Consider the following 24,013-nt stretch of genomic DNA (forward strand, 5'->3'; position numbering starts at 1 on the left):
GCTCCCCTCAGCAGTGGATCTCAGTACATCTGCCTGCTCTGCTCCCCACTCTGTCTCTGGGGAGTCCTCTCACCCCCCACACCTCTGGCCTGCACCCCAGCTCTTCTATGTATAAATTGAAATAAATCTTTAAAACAATAAACATATGTAAATAAGCCTCTCAGTGACAGATGTGTAAAGCCATTATTTCCAATTTTATTGGAAACCTTATCTTAGTATTGATGAGCAAAACAGAAAAGGCGTAGTGGGTCTTCCAGACACAGCAAAGCCTCCACACAGGACTCCCTCCCCCTCCCCCGGGAGCCTCAGTCCACAGGCTGAGGTTTGTGCTTCAAGCTGGGAGGGGGGAGGGTAGGGACTGAGGCAGGACAGTGGCTGGGGAGTGACCTGTATTAGTACAGGGAATCTGAACCCCTAAAACTATACCATCTTGTAGGACAATGTTCAGAAATTTAAAAAACAAACAAACATTTAAATGGACTAACAGTTTCTACAAAGAAAAGGCATAAAAAATAAATAACTTTTTCAAGAGACATAAACAAGTTCACATCCCAGGAGACCAGTCCCGGCCTTTCTCACTCCCTTCTGTGCGGTTTCTCCTCCTCGTCCCCCCTCTTTCTTTCCTTCTTTCCTTCCATTCTGTGCCCTTCCGGCCCCCACACCCCGTCCCCTGCCAGGCCCAGGGGCGCCCGTGGGTGGCGGCGACTCTCCCGCTCCCTGTGGACCGGCTCGTCCTGGCGCCGACGCCGGGGCCACCGTCCCGGCGGGGTCAGGGGGTGATGGGCCTGGGAGACCAGATCCTGCCCGTGGAGCCTCCCGGGGCCCGGACGCGCCTGACATGGGAGGCTCATTCCCGGGGGGCCGGGAGCCCCGGGACAGGACAGCGGCGGGGGACCTGGGGGCGCGGTGTGGCGGGGGTGAAGTCCCGGCCCGCGGCGGTGCTGTCCGAAGGCATTGGCGGGTACAGGCGAGAGTCCCGGGCTTGGGAGCCCCGAGAGCGTGGCCGTCACCGGCCGTGGACCGTCCCTCTCGCCTTGACCGCGGACACTGACCAGCCCGCCCTTGGGCACCGGGCTGGGCGCGGCTGCTTGGGGGTGGGGAGCGGCCCTGAAGTCGCAGCTGCTCAGGGTCTGAGGCGCCCGGGCCGGGGGGCGGGGGCCGCGCTGTGGGGGGTGACGACGCCGTGGACCCTAGCGTGAGTGACCGCTCAGCGGGGACAGCCCAGGGGCCGGGCGGGGGGCACCCCAGAAGGGGAGCAGCCTCACGGGCCCGGGGGTGGAGGAGCTCCCATGCAGCAGGGAAGAGGGCCTGTGACCATGGGAAGTAGCTGCAGGAGAAACCACCTTAGCTCCTGGGGGAGGGAAGGGGCAGGACAATGACCTGGAGGGGCAGCAGAGGGAGGTCACCCTCTCAGCACATAGGAGCAGGGCTGAGGGTCAGACAGTCTCAGAGGGTGACACAGGCTGGGGACACCGCACCCACTGCCTTGATGAGGGATGTGGGCACCGACCAGGAACAGACCTGGGTCCATCAGTGTCCACTTGGTCCCAAAATGTGCACCTGGAGTTGCCCTGGCCAGTGTTTGCAGGGACTTGGCAGCTGAGACACCACAGGTTAGATTTGGGGCATCCTTGATGGTTAACGTCTTGAGGCTTATTGGGAGTCCTGCTGCTGGGAGCTTTTGACTGGGGATTGGGGACGGCAGAGGAGGGGCCTGGCTCAGGAGTGCCCTGCACGGGAAATGGTGAGACGGAAGGAGACTTCTCTGGGAGCTGAGGTCAGTTGAACTCTCTGACCTTCAGCATCTCCCACAGGAGGCATGGACAGTGGCAGCACCTGTGGGTTACTGAAGCTGGAGAGGCCAAGCAGAGCAGGAGCTGAGATACCTGTGGGGGGACACTGGACAGTGCGGGAAGAGAGGTCAGTGGGAAAAGACAGTGCTGGTCACCTTCAGAGAGACACCGCGGGTCTAGCACTGGTGGATGGTCCCAGAATTTTATTACTCTAGACTTTCATGCAGTGATGGCTCCAAGGGTGACCAATCTCACAGCTGGGAAAGAATTCATCCTCCTGGGGTTCCCAACACACGGGATCATGGGCTTCTTGCACACACTGCTCTTCTCCCTGGTCTACCTGTGCGCCCTGCTGGGGAATGGGCTCATTGTCCTCATCACCACCCTGGACCGGCTCCTCCACACGCCCATGTACTTCTTCCTGAGGGGTCTGTCCTTCACAGACCTCTGCCTCATCTCAGCCACGGTCCCCAAGTCCATTGCCAACTCTCTGAGGCACAGCAGCTCCATCTCATTCCCGGGCTGTGTTGTCCAGGTCTTCATGATGGTTATATCAGCAAGTACAGAGTTTTACCTACTCACATCGATGAGCCTTGACCGCTATGCTGCCATCTGCCACCCTCTGCACTATGACGTCATCATGAGCAGGGACAGGTGTGTGCAGCTGACAGCTGTGTCCTGGCTGGGTGGGGGTTTCTATGCTGTGATGAACACAGCTGGAACCTTCTCCTTGTCCTACTGTGGGTCCAATGTGGTTCACCAGTTCTTCTGTGACACCCCCCAGTTATTGGCTATTTCCTGCTCAGGAAATTTAATGAATGAACTTGTCCCCATTCTCATTAGTGTGACATTGGATATGTCCTTTTTCATTTTCATCATCATTTCCCATGTCCACATCTTCTCTGCTGTCAGGAAGATTCCATCCACAGAAGGTAAGGCCAAGGCCTACTCTACCTGCATTCCCCACCTGCTGGCTGTGGTGCTGTTTCTCTCCACTCGATTCTTTGCTTATCTGAAGCCGACCTCAGGGACTCCATCCATGTCTGACCTGGTCATTTCTATGTTCTACACAATGGTGAACCCCACCTTCAATCCCATCATATACACTCTGAGGAACCAAGCCATGAAGTTGGCAGTGGGGAGACTGATGAAGGGGAGACTCAGCAACATGTAAAATCTATCTCTACTTTCTTTGACTAACCCATATTTTGCAAAAGTATCCACCCATGAGTTCTCATCTTTTAAATGAAAGCTTCCCCTTATGACTTAATCTTTGCAACAGGGTAGAGAGATTTTTCCACGTAATGCCTGTGTCACTAAGCACAGTGTCTATCTAAGTGATAGACTTCACCAGAAAATTGGCTATGCTGGCGCCTCTTAATTTTCTCAAGTTCATAAGTTTCATCATGGTTTCTCTCGGCATTCTGCAGGTTATGGTGTGGCCAAGAGTGTGTCACATAATATCACGCAGACCATTGTTACTCCCCTCAGAATATTATGAGTTCTGTACCCCCTGCCTCATTGCCACCATTCATCTTCGTATTCTCTCCAAATTCCGGTTTTCCAGTATATCCTGTAGGGGTCATCGCAGATGCACACCTGTTAAGACTGGCTCTTTATTATGGACTCCCAACTATCTTCAACAATGGTCCCTCACATTTTGCACACCCACGAGCAGTATGTCCAGTTCCTGATTCTCTTTTCCTGAAAGGTTTTTGGCCCTAGTGTTCCTGGAGGGGCCAGCAGGTAGCTGGTCCCGGTGAGTTGGCTAATTGTGCAGGTCTAGTGACTTCTGACGTGACTCCTTTTCACTTGTTCATTGGACATTACCCTATTTCTTTGGTGAAGTGTCTGTTCAGGCTCATTTACTGGAATTGCTGTTTAATTGTTGAATTTTATAAATGCTTTCTGTATTTTGGGTAAGGGTTTTTAGTCATTTGTGTCTTACATAAATACTTTCTCCCATTTTGTGGCTTTACTCCTGATTCTCTCGATATTTCCTTTCAGGAGAGTTTTCAATGTTCCTGATTCCAGGCTTTCAATCTTTCCTTTCAGGCCTCCTGTCTTTGGGGTATGTCTCTGAGGGTCACCAGGTACAGGTTACATAGACTTCCTCTGGAAACATCTAGGATTTTTGTGCTAGTGTCTTATATCAGCTCTGTGAACCACACAGAATTACAGGCTAGTTTCTCTAGTGGAAAAAGATGCAAACATATGCAATAAAATTTTGGCAAACACAAAAACAATGTATTAACATGATTAATGCCATGAGTGAATGAAATTTATGTTTTGTTACTTTTTAAAATCATCGTTCTATTAGAAAAGGGATAAAGTGGAAGGAGCAGCTGCATAGTCACGGGTGGCAGGAGAGCTGCAGGTCCAGTTTTGCAAAGAGAAAAGATTTGTGAAAAGAAAAAGCTGCAGAGTCACAGGCAGGCAGGGGAGCCCCAAGTGGAGTTTATACCACAGACACGAGGATGGCTCCCCACATCAAGCATCAGAAAGACAAATCTCATGTGATATTATCAATAGATGCTGAGAAAGCATTTGAAAAGATTCAATATCCTTTTATGGTGAGAACACTTGAGAAGCTGCGTTAAATGGAGAATCTAAACATAATAAAAGCAATGTCTGATGGAAACCCCAGCTAACAGCATCCCCAATGTGAGACACAAAAGCTTTTCCAATAAGATCTGAGCCAAGACTGTTATGTCCACTCTCACAGATACTGTTGAATGCAGTTTCTCAAAGGCCAGGGAGAGCATTTAGGCAAGAGAAAGATACAAAATGAATCCAAAGTGGAAGGAAGGGGTAAGGAGAAAAATTGTCTTCATGATGACATCTAAAAAGAAGAAACATCCAGGAGTAAACTTAATGAAGGTGGTAAAAATACAAAGAAAATAGTAAGACATTGTAAAAAGAAATGGAAACACAAGGAAATGGAAAGATAGTCCCTGCTCATGGACTGGAGAATAAGCATTGTCAAAATGGCCATCCTACCCAAGGGGATGCACAGATTTAATGCAACCCCAATAAAAATATAAATGGCATTCTATAAAGATATGGGACAAACATTACTAAAATTCATATGGGAACACAAAAGATCTCAAAGAGCCAAAACACTCCTGACGAAAATGAGGAGGAAGGGAGGAATCATACCTCCAGACTTCAACCTAAACTACAAAGCTGTAATCAATGAAACAGAATGTGCTGGAACCAAACAGCACAACAGACCAAGGGAATAGAACAGACTAGAAATAAACCCACATCTCTATGGACAGTTATTATGACAAAAGAGTTGAAAGTTGGAGTGAGGAAACCCCCTTCAGTAAATGGTGCTGGGAAAACTGGACAGCAAGAGCAAAAGAGTGAAACTTGGTCATAATCTCACACGACACACCAAAATAAACTCAAAATGGAATAAATGACTTTTTCCAAATATACAGTCACCAAAATCATGACAGTAAACCCACGTAATATGACACCATGTACAGAAACCCTCCAAATGCATGCTTCTTTGTTAAGACTAAAGGCACAATTATTCCATCATAGTAACAACTGAGATGTAAGTGCAATAGTGTTGAGGGGAGCAAACAGACCGAACTAAATGAATAAACAATTTTTAAGAGACCAAAAACCTTGTGTTCAGCAGACGATTTGATTTTCTATCCGGGGTCATCCCTTCTGAATTTCCCCTTATCTTTCCTCCCTACAGGTCCTTTCTCCATCCCTCCTTCCAGTCCTTCTATTCTTTGAATTTCTGTCTCCACCTCTTCCCCATCTCCCCACCCACTTCCCAGGTCCCCCAGGAAGGGCGCACAGTGGGTGACAGTGATTTTCCCCTCCTGTTGGATGTGGTTCATCATGTAGCTTTGATGATGGGCCCACGCCCGGGTCCCCAGCGGCCACAGTGGATCAATGGATCCTGGGGAGAAGTAAAAACTATCCTGTCCACACAGGTGTTGAAAATTAATAAAATTGCCTCTGGCACACTCAGTGAACTAATGATCACGGGGATGTGCCGCAGGACGACGCCAATTAAGACCGTCAACAAAAAAATGCGCTTGTCCCTCTGGAGGAAGGTCCCTGAGGGCTGGAATCTGGACAGTGTCCAACACATGGACACCAGCTCCAGAGCTCAAATAGCCCAACCCTGAGACCCTGCTCTGTCCATGAGGCGGCAGCAAGATGGGGTGGAACATCCTGTGAGTGCTCAGAGGTGTCCCCACGAGCCCCGACTATGGAGTGAGAGGCCTGGATGCCCTCTGTCCTGCCATGGGAACAACCTCAGGAGAGAGACTGGAAGTGGCAGTGGGATCTTTGTCCCTCAGACTGCAGGTATCTGTTCCCAGCCGTTTGCAGAGGAGAATCCATTCAGATTTGAAAGATTTGAGATTTTAAGACTTGAATAAGCATAATGGCTAAAATATTCATTTTACAAATAATGAAAACTAATGAATTCTAAATGAGCACAAGTTGCTCAGTGTCCCACAGCTGTATCATCGGGGGATGAGTCTCAATGAGGGAAAATAATTTCTTCCTTAATTGAAGGTGTTCAAGAGATGTTTCTTTGAATACACTTACATCAGAAGAATTTTACCTATAGTCTATGTGACCATTACTGCTCACAACTGTGATGTGAGCATAGAGTGCGGTGAGCGTGTCTGGAAAGTGAAGCATAGTCACAATAGTCAGTGACGTGCACAGCCATAGGGGGAAACTCAAGGTGAAAGTCAAGTGGCACTTCTGGCTGGGAAGGGGCTGCGAAGAGCCTGGCCTGGTTCTGGGCCGCAGCGGGTCCCGGGCTCAGAGGAGCCCATTCCCTAAAGACCCCAAATGTCCTCTCCTGATCTGGGTGGTCGGGAGGGCTCAGGAGGGGATGGCGGGGGTCAGGGGGCAGGGAGTGGAGACCTGGAGCAGACACAGGGCCCATCTCACAGGGAGCCAGCCCCTCACAAGCACGGGGTCTGCTCTAAGGAAAGGGGTGCCGGGCATGTCAGTCGCCAGCAGGCTGCAGCATCAGGGGAGTGGACAGTCAAGGAGTTTCGAGGCAATTTCTGGTGAGACGGGTCTTTCTCTCAATAAGTGACGTGGCTGTGACTTTGTCCATTACCGGAGACGAGTTTCAGGTTGATCTGATCTCATCACCCTCCGAGTGCAGGACACTGTCTCACACTGTGATGAGAAGAAGGCCGAATATTTGATCAGGGCCAGGGCCAGAGATGTGTCTTGTGTATTGTTTCATGAGACATTTGAGTTTTACGTCACTCAGAAGAATCCCAGGCCCTTGACAGAATGACCTCAATTATTCCTTTTTCAATTAAAATATCTGGGTTATTTCCACTAACCTATCACAGTTAGTTCATATCAGCACATTCTCCTAGGTATCCTGCCTCCCCAGGGCCTGCCCCTCCATCACCCCACAGAGGGGGGAGATGATGAGATTGGGGAGGGGAAGGAGAGAGGTCAGGACTGCCCCGTGTCCAGGCATCCCCACTTACGCACAGGCCTGGGGTGAGGAACAAACCTGCACCCAGGGGACCCGGGTCCCTGTGACCGGCAGGGACAGCCACACGCACAGAGCGTCTGGCTCAGCCCTGGAACGGCCTCCTCCCTGCACAGATGTGCATGAGTCTGAGGGGGACAGAGGGGCCGGGGAGGGACTAGGGATGGACAAGTCCACCCTGCAGGAGGAACGTGTGGGTGTGACCCAGGAGGAGATTCTGCAAGAGACACACTAGACATGGGAGGAAGGTCCTTTAATGGGAAATCACAATGTGACAAGCTGGTGGCCCGGCACATACAGTCTGGGCTCACAGAGGAGGAATGAGGGGACCAGTGTGCAGAGAAGCAGTGCAGGACATGGGCCTGAGCAGCTGTGGCAGAAGCGTGTGTGGGCTGTGCTGGGAATGGGGCTGCTGAGTGTCTACTGAGCCTTGACACCCGTGACATTAGACGTCTCTGCAGTGAGTGTCTCGAGGGCAGGACGTGGGTTAAATGTTTCTAGTTGGAGGAGGAGGTTCAGTGAGTTTCCTCCTCAGATGTGGCTGTAACTCTGGATATGCCTGACCCGGGACCCTGAGGGGCTGGGTTGTGGGAGTAGTGGGAAGGCTCAGTCCACTGTGCTGGGCGTGTTAGTGACAGAGAGGGAAGGACAGTTTGGGGTGTTCTGAGGGGAGGGAATGTGGCCATCCTTAGTGTCTCTCACATGATTTGTTTGGACAACATAACATTTTGCTTTCAGAAGAGCTGAAAATGCAGTAGTTTGACAGGACGACGATGCTCAGAGAATGACTGGGGATGAGACTTGGGAGGACCGGGTGTGTGGGTGCTGAGGAGCTGCTGTGATTGACTTAAGGCTCCCAGTTACGTTCACCTGAGGAGATGGGGTGGTGGTGATTTCTTCCTCTCCACAATATACAGATGACGGCTCCAGGGGTGACCAATCGCACCATCATGACCAAATTCATCCTCCTGGGGTTCCCCATCCATGGGCCAATGGGCTTCTTGTACCCACTGCTCTTCTCCCTAGTCTACCTGTGTGCCCTGCTGGGGAACGTGCTCATCGTCCTCATCATGACCCTGGACCGGCACCTCCACACCCCCATGTACTTCTTCCTGAGGGGTCTGTCTTTCACGGACCTCTGCCTCATGTCAGCCACATTCCCCAAGTCCATTGCCAACTCTCTGAGGCACAGCAGCACCATCTCGTTCCCGGGCTGTGTCCTCCAGGTCTTTATGATAGTATTTTCAGTAGTTGCAGAGCTGACCCTGCTCACGGTGATGATCCTTGACTGCTATGCTGCCATCTGCCACCCCCTGCACTATCACGGCATCATGAGCAGGGACAGGTGTGTGCAGCTGACAGCTGTGTCCTGGCTGGGTGGGGTGTCTATGCTGTGATGCTCACAGTTGAAACCTTCTTCTTGTCCTACTGTGGGTCCACCAGTTCTTCTGTGACATCCCCTAGTTATTGGCTATTTCCTGCTCAGGAAATTTAATGAATGAGCTCATCCCCTTTATCATTGATATGGTGTTAATAATCCACATAATCCGCTGTATCTTTTTTTTCTCCCAAGATTTATTTATTTATTTATTCATTCATTCATTTATTTATTTATAAAAGCACAGGGTACAGTCGGAAGCACAGAAGGGTGAAAGAATTCACCAGAGCCAGAACAGGGAGCAGAAAATGTAGAAGGACCGAAGCACACTGCTGAGGGGAGCAGTGGGCGCGGCAGGAGAGGTCTGCGCACCATGTGGGAACCCTTGCCAGTGGCCGGGGATCATACGGCACTGCAGAGGCTGCAGGCAGCTTCACAGCCCAGTGCTCAACTACTGTGCCACCAGGGAGGCCGTGCTGTTTCATTTTTATTGTCATTTCCTATGTCCACATGTTCTCTGCTGTTAGGAAGATTCCATCCACAGAAGGTAAGGCCAAGGCCTACTCCACCTGCCTTCCCCACCTGCTGTGTGTGATGCTTTGTCTCTCCACTGCATTCTTTGCTTATCTGAAGCTGACCTCAGGGACTCCATCCATGTCTGACCTGGTCATTTCTATGTTCTACATGACGGTGCTCCCCACCTTTAATCCCATCATATACAGTCTGAGGAACCAAGCCATGAAGTTGGCAGCAGGGATACTGATGAAGGGGAGACTCACCAAGGAGTAATAGGAAGATTGAGATTGTGACTCCATTATACCACTCTTATTTTACATTATCTCATAACACTGTTAACAGAATTGTGTCGGGAACCAGGAAGGCTGGAGGACGCCTCACCGGGGATGGTGGTTTAAGTAGAAAAAGTGGATTTACTTATTATCCTCTTGCAGGAGTTGGGGGCAGAAACTGGTGTCTTTGGAGGAGGAAGTTGAGGCAGGTTTAGTCTCTGAACTTGGGGCTTCCTGAGGTGGGACCCCAGGTCTTTTCGGCCTGGAGCCCATGTGGGTGTCAGGGGGAACACCCTGCATCCTCAGAATTCCTATCAGCCCTTGCGGCCATAGGTGGGCTGGGCCCTGCTAGTGACCATCACGGGATCCCCATCTGCCAGGTTGCAGGGCCGTTCCATGGGACCCCTTCAGTTCCCTCGTCTTTTGGGGACTCTGTGCTGGGCCAAGGACACTGATCTTGTTACCCATAAACTAAAACAGTAACATCCAACTACCTTCAGTCGAATAAAAAAAAAATTTATCTCAAGAACAGAAAACTAAAGACATGGTCCTTTCATCCCTAGGGATCCTCCACAAAATAACAATATGAAACTAACAGCCTATTAAAAGATGGAGACACTACAAACTAGTAGGTCTATCCCAGAAAGTCGGGGTTGTCAACATGTTAAAACCACTACATGCAATAAACCCATGAATTGTGTGAGGAACAAACATGCCCTCACGTGCCCTCTATGATAAAACTATGTGGATTAGCTCCCTTGCTAGGGATCTAACTCAGGCCATCTTGTGGGCCATTGTCATGATAGTGCTGAGACTTAAGCCCTAGGCTACCAGGGAGGCCCTCAAAGTTTCTTTTGATGTTGGATTAGCATAATTATTTGTTGAGCCCATTTACTGATATATGATTATAAATGTTTAAAACATATTTTTGAAGGTGAACTAAAAATATTTTCATTATGAATGTGATTGTGGGCATTGTCTCAGAGGCTTGTAAATGTTCTCTCTGAGACCTGTAGAATGCAGACTTTACAGTTTGAAGCCAATTGAAAAATTGGCATCTTTGGTATAATGGAAGATGTAGTGATCATTGTATTTCAGATTAAATAATTGAGAATATCATAATAGCTAATATTCAAAATAATCTGGAATAATTGGAGTATGAGTCTGTGTTGGTGACTGTGGTATTATGTTTTCTCTGAGTCCAGGATAATGTATGTGCTATTGCTTGGACATCTTCATTGGCCACTTTGTTCTGATGGGTTTAGAGTGAATCTCCCTTTCTGTTTATTCCCGATATTTGGTGCTGAGCTTTCATGGTTTCCACATTGTGGAAAAAAAGCTAAGGACATACATGTAACAATACTAAAAGTAGCCTATCACCTGGGTCTGCAGTTGATGAATTTTGTAGAACAACTTGTAGGGGTGCTTATCCAGCATCAGTGTACACAGAGTGTGACATTTGAAGTGACAGGCGCCTGTTTTCCTTAAGCACTGGAAGAGAACAAGAAGAATCCTATCAGGTCAAAGATTGTATTTTTTTGTATAAGTAATTTTTATATGAGCTAAGCAGGCTGAGCATCCCTAACATACAAATGTTCTGTCCATGTTCAGGGAAGATATTCTTATCTGTTAGCAGTGTAGCTGTGTGTTTCTGCTACAATGAGTATGTCTTATGTGTTCCTGTGTTAACCACAGGTATTAAAGACTATGGAGAAGTTACCTTCATTAAAATTTGCAGCAAGATCATCAAGGTTAGATGGAGTGCTCATAGTGTATGTTTCACTTCATTGTCTTGGAATGAAACCTTGCAGGTTTTTTATCACTGATTGGGGATGAAGAAGGTTGTGGCTTACAACCCTGGCTGCCAAAAGTGCTACAGCCTGTGTGCTCATGAACCAAAGGGCATTGAGAGGCTGGTGCCTTGTCCCATATGCCTCACTGTGTAGAACTCAAAACCCCAAGAGAAACTCAGGTGAGTGTCTGAGATGATGTTTGGTGAGCAGCAGACCAGGTCAGCGGCCAACGAGCAGCCTTTCAGCCATGTTCCTCTTGCACCGTGTAAGCAGCATGTCATAGATGGTGGGTTGTATTTGGAAAATTAGTTTACAATTTAAAAATTTTTGTTTATATATATGATGATGCGATCTGCCGTCTGTGAAAAGACCGACTTTTATGTTTTCCTTTCACACACTGGATGCCTTTTATTTCTTTCCTCATTGCTCTGGAAAGTGTTTCCAGTGAAATTGGGAATGACAGTGGTAATAGTATCTTTGCCTCATTCTTTACACCTGGGTAAAGCTCTCAGGTTTCAAAACTGAACATGATGTTCACTATTTTTTGGTATAATACTCTATATCATATTGAAATTATTTCCTTTTATACCTGCTTTTCGAGTGATTATATCATGAAAGGGTGCTGGAATTTGTAGAAAGTTTTTTTTTTTTTCCTGAATCAGTTGGCATGATGCATGTTTCTTCCTCACACAATTCATGTGTTTATTGTATATTGTGAGTTTAGTATGTAATCAACCCCGAATTTATGTGATAAACCTACTAGTTTGTAGTATCTCCATCTTTTAATAGGCTGTTGGTTTCATATTGTTATTTTGTGGAGGAATCCTAAGGATGAAAGGACCAGCTCTTAGTTTTCTGTTCTTGTGATGACTTTTTTTTTTTTATTTGACTGAATATAGTTGCATGTTACTGTTTTAGAAAATTAAGGTCATTTATTTTTTGGTCAGGGTTTTAGGAATTCACATTATAATTTGAGTGAGGGTGAGGGTTATTGTGCATTAAGTTTAGGTTTTATGATAACTAAGATGATAGTCATGATTTAGGGTTATGGCGATAGCATATGTTCTGTTTCTGTTTCTGGTTTGGATTGTTTTGCGAGCAAGAATTTGGGGCCTGAGAGGGTGAGTATGAATGAGTGCATGGTCGTATCTTTAAAATTTTTGTTTTTCCAACTAATCTATCTGATGTTCATTGGATGGCTCTTCAGCTGGAGGGGTAGAGAGAAATTTCCCATCCTCCCTCACACACTGGTTTATGGTTCATTCAATTCTGTCGCTGAAAATTATTTGTGCATGCATTAATGACCAAATAATTTTGCCTGTACAATTCTAAGTTCTTAGATGAGATCCCTGTTATAAAAGACAGATTATAGGAGTAAAGCAAACAGAACTTTAATAACATTTGTATTTCTTACATACATGAGGAATATAGCAGGGGAAACTGAGTAACTCCATTAAAGGGCCCAAGTGATTGCCCTTACTGCCATCCTCAGGTAAAAACAAAACAAAACAAAAAATGTCAGGAGAAGGAGAAAGTTATAGAAGGCGATCGGGCAAAGAAAATCAAACAGAGGAGTCATAGTTCTTTACATGAATGCCCAGAGCTTACCATGGATGAGGTTGGTGGCTTGGTTTTAATTTGTTATTCTTCTCTTCCTGGTAGAGAGCAGACAACCTTAGAACTGGTGATTTCCTTGATGAGTGTCACAACCCTCACAGAGGAGCAACCTCTTGTTTTTGAGAGAGTCTCCTAATCTACTGTATTTTTTAAATAGGCCAAAATAATCCTGACACTAATGAGATATGCTCTGCTTTCATATTATGGTTGTAAAGTGATCTTATGCCAAAGAGGATTCTGTGGGTCCACCTTCTGCTCCATTTCTTGGAGGAATGACAGTTTGCTTAGGCATTCTTCTATTAAAGGATATCTTGATTATTTTTAAAGATCCATTTTATTTATATATACAAGTCATAGGCACGGGAAAGTGAGAGAATTCACCAGAAACGAGTAGAACAGGCAGATGGACTAAGGACACTGCGGAGAGGAGCAGCAGGTGAGACAGGAGAGGCCTACTCGCTATGTGGGTTTCTCCCTGGCCAGCTGGGAATTGAACCATCATGCAGAGGCTGCGGGCAGCTTCACAGTGTGTTGGTCAACCTGCTGTGCCACTGTGGAGGCCCAGGATAACTTGATTTTAAAGACACTTTTAGCCATTATGAACAGGCTGTCTAAATACTAGAGGTGTGATTGTTGAATCTGAAGGTGAGATTTGTTTGTCTTTGGAAAACACTGCCCAACTGTCCTCCAAAGCATCTACCGATGCATTCCACCAGCAATGAAGGGGTCTTCCTGCTAGTCTTACCCTCCAGCAACATGTTCAACTGGTATAGTCATGTTGGTAGTTTAACAGTTCTAAAGGGTGTGTACTGATGTTTCCTTGTTTCAATTAGCAATTGCCTAATTGTACATGACAATGAATATATTTTTTGAATGTCCGTTTATTATCTGTGTATTTATTTTTGGTGAGATGTCCGTTCAGATTTGTGTTTTGCAAAGTTGTTCCTGTTTTTGGCTTGTCTTGTTCTCTGAATATGTCCTTTCACACACACACACACAATTCTCAGAAAAAAATGTAATATTCTGAAGTCCACACTATTCATTTATTTTCTTTTGTAAGTGGTTTTCATGCTGTAGATAAAAATTCCTCACCAAAGTCAAGGTATGTAGATAATCTATGTTTTCTGCTATGATTAATAATTCTAGATTCCCATTTTTAATTTGCTTATATATACTTTTGGTGATATACAGTGTAAGTTGTAAAGTTTGTGTTCACATTTCATTTCATTCCCACTGTTTTACAATTCATCACTCCGTCATTATTTTTGGATATATCAAGTTGCTTCACTCTTTGTTTGAATTTCCATCTTTTCATGACATTCAAGTAGAAATTCTGAGATGGGGACTGTGAATGCTGTGCATACTACTGTACTCCCCACCACACGTAGCACCCTGTGCCACTTTGATCCCTGCTGTGCACTGCCGTCTGCCAGGGGACCTGGCTCTGTCCACACAGAGGAGCTGGTTTCCTGAGGATCCACTGGTGGCACCACAACACTTTGGTGTTGGGACTATACTGGATCTTGTAGAGAAAAAGATAAGGAGTAGTGAAGAAAAGGTGAGGAGTAGTGAGGAAAAGAAAAATGTGAGCTAAGTACAGAGGTAAAGAGGAGGAAGGGGGGAAGGAAAAGTGAACCTAGGACACAAACACACACACACACAATCTGTTCTTCATCAGTGACTGTCCTTGCTTTCACAGTTATTTTTTTTCCCTTTCTTACCTAGTCATATCCACATAAACACTCACTTATATCATTTCTCACACACTGACACACAAGTACAATCTGTTATTTATTTCCCTCCCGCATGCCCATGCATATAAATACATCATGAATTTGTCTCACTGAGTCGTGTACACATACTCACCATTAATTTATTTCTCAGCTGGACACACACAGATGCATCATCCTTTACTCCATTCCTGTTTTTGACCAATCCATAAACACTCAGTCACCTCATTCTGTGTCACTTTCCACACACATGGTCCATTATTTTTCCCTCATCTGTGAGCACATACACCATCCATTACTTCATTCCTTATCTGTTCACACATTTAGACAGTTTCTTATTGCTCACCTTGTCTCTCACACATACACATAGGCACTTTTTTCTCACCACGTTTACACACATAAGCATAATCACTTTTTGTCTCCCAACAATCACACACAGTCACAGGCACATGCACACACAAAATCACTTTGTCCCTTACCTTGGAAATTAGGCACAATAACACAAGGTAACATCATTTGTTACCTCATCTCACCACAAAAACACACACTCAGAATCACTCCTCACCTAGTTACACAAACACAATCAATTTCTTCACTTTTTGCCTAGCCACACAATGTTTATTTCTTGCTTAGCACATGCACACATACAGAGTATGTTCATTCATTCCTGACACAGAGACACACAGTTCCTTCATTCCTCACTTAGTAACATGCAAACATACCAGTGACTCCATTTTTCTCCTAGTCTCACACAACCACCTACTTTGTCCTTTTCTTCACACAGACATACTCACACTTACACATTTACTTCATTCCCCATGTCACACCCGTACGTGGGTACTTTGTTTGTCACCACGTGTTACATGCATACACAGTTACTCTTTTCCTTACTTGTTCTCACAAATGCACATAATCAATTTATTTCTTACCTAGTCACTCACAGTTACTTCTTTCTTTAATAGTTACACACATATGCTTCACAATTACTTCAAGTCATCAGAACCACATGCACACAAATACAAACCTTTCCTTTTAAAAAAATATTTATTTTATTAGGCATGCAAGAGCTGGGGTATAAGTCAGAGGTGGGGGGGTGGTGAGAGGATTCACCAGAGACAGAGTGGGAAGCAGAACAGGTGGATTGCACTGTCCTTTATTTACTTCTTTCCTCACTTTCTTTGACCGATAATCACACAAGAAATTATTTCCTCTTCCCTAGTAATATATTACAGTTTTATTAATTTTCATCTGTCCCAAGTGCATATGCACGGATCCTCAATCCACACAATCACACACATTTATAGTTACATCTTTCATCATCTACTCTTTGACAGGCATGATTTCTTCACTAGTCCACACTCACACAACTAATTACCTCATTCCCACAAGTCACAGATACACATAAATATCTCACTAATTAATGAATTCATTACTACACCCCATTAATACATTCTCACGTAGCATGTCTCTCCTTTCTCCCTCCACCCTGTCTCCCTCTCTCCCTTCTCTCTCGATCTCTCTCACACACACTTCATCCATTACCTAACAATACACAAATACACTCACAATTATCTCCTTACATAGTTTCTCTAACACATTCTTCCTTAGTGCATCCATGTGTAGTCTGAAACTTCATTTCTAGTGTGCACACACAATGACTTTACTTCAGTCCTCACCCGTCACACACTCTTGGATGTCAAATCAGTTCTTTCCTCCCTAATCACAAACACACAATCAGTATTTTATAGATGACCTCATTTTATATACGACACAGTTCCTTTGTTCATGTAATTTCACACACGTAATTCATAAATCATCTAGGTCCACAACACACATACAATCCATTCATTTTTCCTACCCTTGATCACAAGCAAAGCCCACGCGCAGTTAATGTTTCCTCACTTAGTCTAGCATAAACATCAGCTCTTCATACCACATCTAGGCACACACCTTCACAGATAAGTCTTCATTTCTCACTTGGTTTCTCTGTCATATGTCAATTCTTTCCACACCTAGTCTCTCAACATTCACAATCACTTCCTTCCTCATCTAATCAACACAGATACATGCACAGAAACACACACATAATATATTAATTGGCTTCTCACCTGGTCACACATACACAGTATCTTCCTTTTCTCATGCAGACTCTCTCACACATATACATCACTGTCAGTTTCTTTATTCCTCACCCAGTCTCAGAGAGACACATAGAAATAACCTGCAGGGCCTCCCTGGTGGCCTAGAGGTTAAGTCTCAGCACTACTACTGAGGCAGTCCTCCAGAGACAAAGTGACCTGAGTTCGAACCCCGGCCAGGGAGCTAACCCACATGGCACAACATGTCCCTCTCCTGTCTTGCTCGCTGCTCCTTTTAGTAGTGTATTTCAATGGATTGTCCTGTTCTGTTTCCCACTCTGTCTATGGGTGAATCATCTCCCCCCCTCCACACCTCTGGTCTACACCCCACTTCTTCTATGCAAAAATAAGTACAATAAAAGTCTTACAATAAAGTAATCATTCTCTAAAAAAACAGGATTAGGGTTAGGGTTTAGGGGTAGGATTAGGGGTAGGGGTAGTGTTAAGGGTAGGGGTAGGGATTAGGGTTAGGGGCTGGGGTGAGGAGTAGGGGTAGGGTTAGGGTTAGGTGTAGGGTTGGTTAGGGTTATGGGTAGGTTTAGTGGTTGGGTTAGTGTTAGGGGTTAGGGTTATAGGATTTGGGTATAGGGTTAGGGTTTAGGGTTAGGGTTAGGCTTAGGGGTTAGGGGTTAGTGTTCAGGGTTAGTGTTTATGGTTAGGGTTAGGGTTTTTAGGGTTAAGGTTAGTGTTTTTAGTGTCAGGTTTAGGGTTGTGAATAGTTGTTGTAAATAGGTTGTAAATAATGCCACAATAAACAGGGGTTCAGGTGTTCTTTTGAATCAATGTTTTTGTATCTTTTGGGTAAATGACTAGTAAGGGAATTGTCACATCTATGGTAGCTCAATTTTTAGTAGACTAAGGAACTTACAGACAGCTTTCCATAGTGCTTGGACCAGTTTGCAGTCCCACAGCCAATGTAGGAGTTACTTTTCACCACATCCTCACCAACATTTGTTGTTGCTTGTTTTTTTTTTCTTTCTTTTTTTTTTTTGATATGTGCCATTCTTACTGTTGTAAGTGGTATCTCAATGTGTCTTTGATTTGCATTTCCCTGATTATCAGGGATGTTGAACACTTTTTCATATGCCTGTGGACCATTTGCCTTTTCTCTTTGGAGAAACACCTTTTAAGTTCATCTGCCCAGTTCTTGACTGGATTGTTTATTTTGTTTTTGTTGAGTCCTGTGTGTTCCTTGTATATCTTTGTGATCATTCCCTTATCAGTCAATTGGAGTAAAATGATTTATCCAGTTAGTGGGGTGTCTCTCTGTTTTGGTTAATGCATCTTGTGCTGTGCAGAAGACTTTCAGTTTGAGGCAATCCCAGCTTTTTATGTTTTCCTTGGTGCTCTTTGCTTTGGGTGATGAGTCTTTAAAGACGTTATTGCAGTGTATATCTTGTAGATTTTTACCCATATTTTCTTCTGTATATTTTATGGTTTCAGGTCTTTTGTCCAGTTCTTTTATCCATTTTGAGTTGATTTTTGTGCATGGTGTGAGGTAGTATTATAGTTTCATTGTTTTTCATGTGGTGGTCCAGTTTTCCCAGCACCATTTATTAAACAAACTGTCCATGTTCCATTGCATATTCTTTGCCCATTTGTCAAAGATTAGTTGCTCATATAAGTGTGGCTTTATTTCTAGGCTCTCTATTCAGTTCCATTGATCTGTGTGTCTGTTTTTGTTCCTATACCAAACTGTTTCATTTATTATGAATTTGTAGTATAGCTTGAAGTTTGGAAATGTGATATGTTCTTTGCCTAAGAAACTAAGTTAAATATAGATATATCTCACTTCTGTGTTGTGAGTAGCACTCGATAAAGGGAAAACACAAGCGTCCCCATTAGCTCTAATGAGTGCTCTCAGGTAAAATACTGAACAACTCTAAAATCAAGCAGTTTCTCTGAATATCAAAGTCTCTCTGCATGAATTAGATTTATGTGTATTTCCTCGAGAAACAAAGTGATATATGCATACATCTCAATTTTCATCTCTAAGAGTCACTGGATATGAGAGAATTCAGAAGTGTTCCTTTCACCTCCAATGAGACCTAGAGAGGAAAAGCTGAAACATTATGAAAACATGCACTTATTTGGAATGTTCAATGTCCAGGTGTAAGAGTTACTTACATGTGACTTTGCACAAGAAAGTAAGTGTGATACAGAGATATCTCACTTCTGTGTTGTGTCACTTGGTATGAGAGAAATCACAATTGTTCTGATTTCTGCCAAAGAGAGTGGTCTTGGGTAAAAAGCTGAATCACTCTGAAAGCAAGCGTTTACCCTGTGATCTGAGTGACAGATCACAGGGATTTTCAGAGGGATTCTGCATAGCACTGTGTGTGGTAGTTTGATCACCTATGAGTGACTCATAAAGCAATGACTGTTAACATCCCGTCCTCCCCCACCCCTGGTGCCCCCTTCCACTCTCCTCCCCTCTCCCTGACCCCCCCCTCCCCGCCATCCTCCACCCACGGACCCCCCCATCCCCACCATCCTGCCCCACACCAGACCCATTCCCAGCCATCCTCCTCTGCCCTCCCCCAGGCCCGCGGCCAAGGCCGGCTCCCGTCGGGTGAGCGTCTGGGGCGAAGCTGCCCCCTGGCCTGGAGCCCCCCCCCGAGAAGGACGGAGGCTCCTCCGCCCGGAGAGGGGCCCCCAGCGCTGGTCCAAGCCAGGCCAGGCCGCCGCCACCGCCCGGCCCTGCCCCTGACTGGACACTCCGTGGAGGGCGGAGGGGGGCGCGTCCCTGTTCTGCCCGCCCCGCACTAACCGTCCCAGAGCCTGCTTGGTGCGGCCACCCACGCCTTGTCCACAGCCCGTCCTTGACCAGGGCCGAGGCCCCGCAGCGCCGGCCGCCCGCGCGTGCCCGGGATCTGGCCACAGCCGCGTCCCCGCGGGCGCAAAGGCCGCCCTGCCCCGGGCTCCCCAGGGGAGACCCGCGCGTCCGGGGGGAGGGCGGCAGCATCACAGTAGTGGCGGCAGGGTCCCGGGAGGGCGGGCAGCCCTGCGGCCTCCGCAGGACACTGGGGGGCTGCGCGGGTCTGGGCCCAGGTGGCATGGCCGGCGGCAAAGCCACAGCCTCTGCATCTGCTCACACCCACACACGCTTTTTGCGGAAAAATTGGGCGATCTTGGCCAGAAAATAAAATCCAACGGCCAACCAGCCCTCGGGCTCCGGGCGCTGGAGCAGCGCGTGGCAGGCCTGGCCGCGGGCTGACCCCTGGAGCTGCAGGGCGGGGTCCTCGGGCCAGCAAAGCAGGGTCCCCGCACAGGTCAGGGAGGTGGAGATCGGAGGGCGGAGGTCAGTCAGGCCCGGAGTCTCGGTCCCTGGACACGTGCGGCCAGAGGAAAGCAGCCACACGTCCTGGGAGGCTGGTAGGCGGCCAGCAGGGCTGTGGGGGGCAGGGCCAGGCAGGCAGCACTCAGGTCAGCGGGTGGGGAGGTCTGAAGGTCTCCAGGCCTGTCCACGAGAGGAAGGCGTCTCTGCCCACGCCCCCAGACAGGGCAGCCGCCTGCCCGTGTCAGTCAGTTCTGCTTGATTGGCAGCAGTACCAGCTCAAACTTGATGGGCCCATCTTCAATTCCAATCTGGTTTCAAAACTGAAGCCCAGTATAGGTGTGGGAGGGGCACCAGGACAATCCCCTGGTTCCTGCTGCTGCTGTGGGGGTGGCCTTCGCCTGCCCACCTGGCCTTGTCCCAGGTAAGTGGGCAGATACCTGGGGTCGCTGGCAGTCAACATTCGCACCTGCGGCCTTTGAGCAGAGTGGGTCGTGCTCTGATTGCGGGGTACACCTCTGGCCCTGAGAGGCCTCAGGCTGAGCATGGACGTGTGCGCTGCAGCCATCACCAGCGCTGGTGCGGCCTCGGGTAATCGAGAGCTTGTAGAATCATAAATGGGACAAATAAGCATGTTTCAGCCTCAGTGCTAAGCCAGACAGAAGCGCCGTGACCCAGAGAGCTGCCCTGGGAACTCGTTCACAGGACACACAGGCCCAGGCGCCTGGCCGCCAGGACTCGAGCTGCCTGGGCATGTCCACCACAACTGGACATAGGTCGGTGCTCTGATACTGCCAGCAACTGAGTCTGTTACATCTTTCAGGGTGAGACAGTGAACTGCATGGGCATCTACACAACCCTAGACAGGGTGGGCTGTGCGGGACTGGCAGGCCCCCAGCGACGTGCCGTTCCCAAGCTGTCCTCCAAATATGCACTTAGAGTGCAACTTCTTCTGGGATCCCAGCGCTGGGGCCGGTCCGTGGGGCTGGCACAGGCAGGGAAAGGCTGGGGAGAGTGACCTGCAGAAAGGGCTGGCTGGTCTGTGGAGGGCGGCAGCTTGCAGGGCCCAGGACCAGGCAAGTTGCATGCAGGGCAGAGCCTGAGGCCCCCTGGCTTGTCCCCGCTCAGCAGGTCTAAGGGGTTGTGGCTCTGGCAGGGTCAGGACCAGAGGCTGAGCCCCTAGTTTAGCTCCCACTTGGCTCCCACGGGTGCCCTTGTGAATCGAGGGTTCCAAGACGTACTCGCTAACTTCCTTTCTGAATTTCTGGCCCAGATCTGGGGCCAGACCCTGGATGAGGAGAGGAAAGAGACACAGAGTGGCTAGGAGCACCAGAGTGGGGGCAAAGTCCACGGAGCAGCACAAAGGGGCCAGCAGCGGTGGAGAAGTGAGGCTGTGGTTGTCAAACATGTACCTGACCTGCCATGGCTTCCGCACACCACCTAGGCTGTGATGGGTCTGGAACCGTCCCCTTGGGGTCAGGCCCTGCTAAGCTCAGGACCAGGGGAGACCATGACCCTCACCAGCCAGATGAGGGGCCTGAAGTGGAGGCCAGCCCTGCTGGTGGAGCTTGGTTCGGGGGCCTCCCTGGGCCCCCCAAGTTTCCAATCATAGCTGCACCAATCTTTCCTCACTTATGCTTACCCATCCCAGTGTCTCATGAATCTCCAACCCCCAGAGTGAGACGTCAACTTTGCTCCCCTTGTCAACAGACTCCCTGACCTAACCCTGGAGTCCTCGGGGGCAGCAATGGGCAGGCGCCTTCCCACACCACGTGGTGGATGGGGTCAGGCCAAGGGATGAATGTGTGTCCATGCACAAGTCAGGTGGGCAGTGATTAAGAGTCAGATCTGCACTGCTGGAAGCTCTGCTGACCCCATGGGGAGGACAGCACAGCGACCCTGCCTCCCGTGTGAACATCTTCCCACTGCCCGAGGTGGCCAGCAGAGCCATCCCGTGGGTCTGGAGGGCTTCAGCGGACCTGTGCTGGCAGTACCACAGTGGCTGCCTATTCTGTTCCCTACTCTGTTTCTGGTGAATCCTCTCATCCCTGCCCTGCACCTCGGGCTTGTACCCCAGTTCTTGTATGCATAAATAAATATATCTTTAAAAATAAATAAACAAACAAAAACTAAGGTAGTCTGAAACTGCTTTTACTGGCATCCTGTAACAAATTAAAGTCTGTTCAGGTGATCTAAAATTTCTGGTGTTTTTTTACCCTCAGGGTACTTTGCTGACCTTGTCAGAGGAAAAGACCTATTATTCTTGAATTACTCTGAATTTTTTTCTTTTTTTTTAAGATTTATTTATTTATTTATACAAGAACCGGGGTACAGGCTAGATGTGCGGGAGGGTGAGAGGATTCACCAGAGACTGAGTGGGGAACAGAACAGACAGATCAACTGAAACACACTGCTGAGGGGAGCAGTGGGCGAGACAGGAGAGGTCTGCAACACCATGTGGGACCCTCGCTGGCTGCCCGGGATCGAACCAGTGTTGCAGGGGCTGTGGACAACTTCACAGCGCTGTGCTCAACCACCTGTGCCACCAGGGGAGGCCGAACTCTGATTTTTTTCAATTGATGGACTGATGCTGATCGCACAGCTGCATTCGGGGGCGGCTGTGGTCAGACCACCGGTATGGCACATCATGTAACTCTACTGGGTTTTTCTTCCCTCTGTTGTTGCCATTTATCCTGAGTGTGGGGAAGGGTCATCTGTACTTGGATGCTGAATTTTCTCTTTGAGCTGCTGTCCAGGACACCCCAGGACTGACTTCTAGTACGAAGGCTTGTCCACGATCAACCCTAAAATTATACACAAGGCCGTGGAACTCCTTGTAATTGCTCTAACTAAACTTGCCCTATTTCCAAAAGTCTTAGGCTTGTGGGATGATGACTGGAAAATGTGATTTCTGCCAGCAACACTCTGCATTTTTTTGGTGTTTGAGATTTTTTTTTTCCCCTAAGCCTATGGAGAAAAAACTGCAGTTGTGCAAAATATTCCACCTGACGTAACTAAAAAAATGGCCTATGTTTATATGTTGTATGTCTGTATGGCCTTTCCTTGTGCTTAACTGCCTTGGCCTCCAAATGCAGTAAAATTGGCATAGCTGGTGCCTGTAGACATTTTGAATGGAGAAATGCAATAAAACTAGTACAAGTGCTTTAAAAAATATAATCTGGGATAATTTTTGGTCAATAGAGACTAACGTGTCATTTAATAGTTTCTTTTAAAGCATGTACTAGGGCCTCCCTGGTGGTGTAGGTGTTGAAGACACAGCACTGTCAAGCTATCGCCAGCCACTGAAGCATGAGTTCAATACCTGGCCAGGCAGGGAGCAACCCACATGGTGCAGCAGACCTCTCCTATCTCACCCTACTTACTGCTCCTCTCAGCAGTGTATTTCAGAGGATCCGCCTATTCATCCCACTCTCCACTCTCTCTGATGAGTCATCTCACCACCCCACCCTGTACCACTGGTTCACACACCAGTTCTTGTATCCATAAATAAATAAATCTTTAAAAATGTACTTATAAGGTTGTATTGAGAATAATTTTATTTCTTTTCTGGGTTATTGTTGGGTATGTAATGTCTTTTAAGTATCAGGAAAATTGGGTATAGACTCCATTTGTGACAAAGTAAAAACTGAAGGTTATGGTTTGACTGTCAACATTGTGCTACTGAACTGAGCTTGAGTTTCAGAAAGATTAAATATTGTTGTTGCTGCTGTTTTCTAATATTTACAACAGAGTTCCTCAAAAAATATCAATTAAAGTAAAAATTGGTAGTCACTTGGTAGATTGGAGGAGATTTTGTGGAAACTCAGTAGCTCCTGAGACAGTTCAGGGAATTTCTCCCTTTCCTTATGGTTAAGGCATTGTAAAAAATTGTCCTATTTGGTTTTCCTGGTGAAGTAAAACAGAAAGGGAAGCATGATCACTTGGAAAAAATAGTAAAACTTAAGCATGTACAGAAATGTGAACATTGGTTTT

The sequence above is a fragment of the Talpa europaea genome (genome assembly GCF_964194135.1).
Source record: "Talpa europaea genome assembly, chromosome: 1".
NCBI classification, from domain to species: Eukaryota; Metazoa; Chordata; class Mammalia; order Eulipotyphla; family Talpidae; genus Talpa; species Talpa europaea.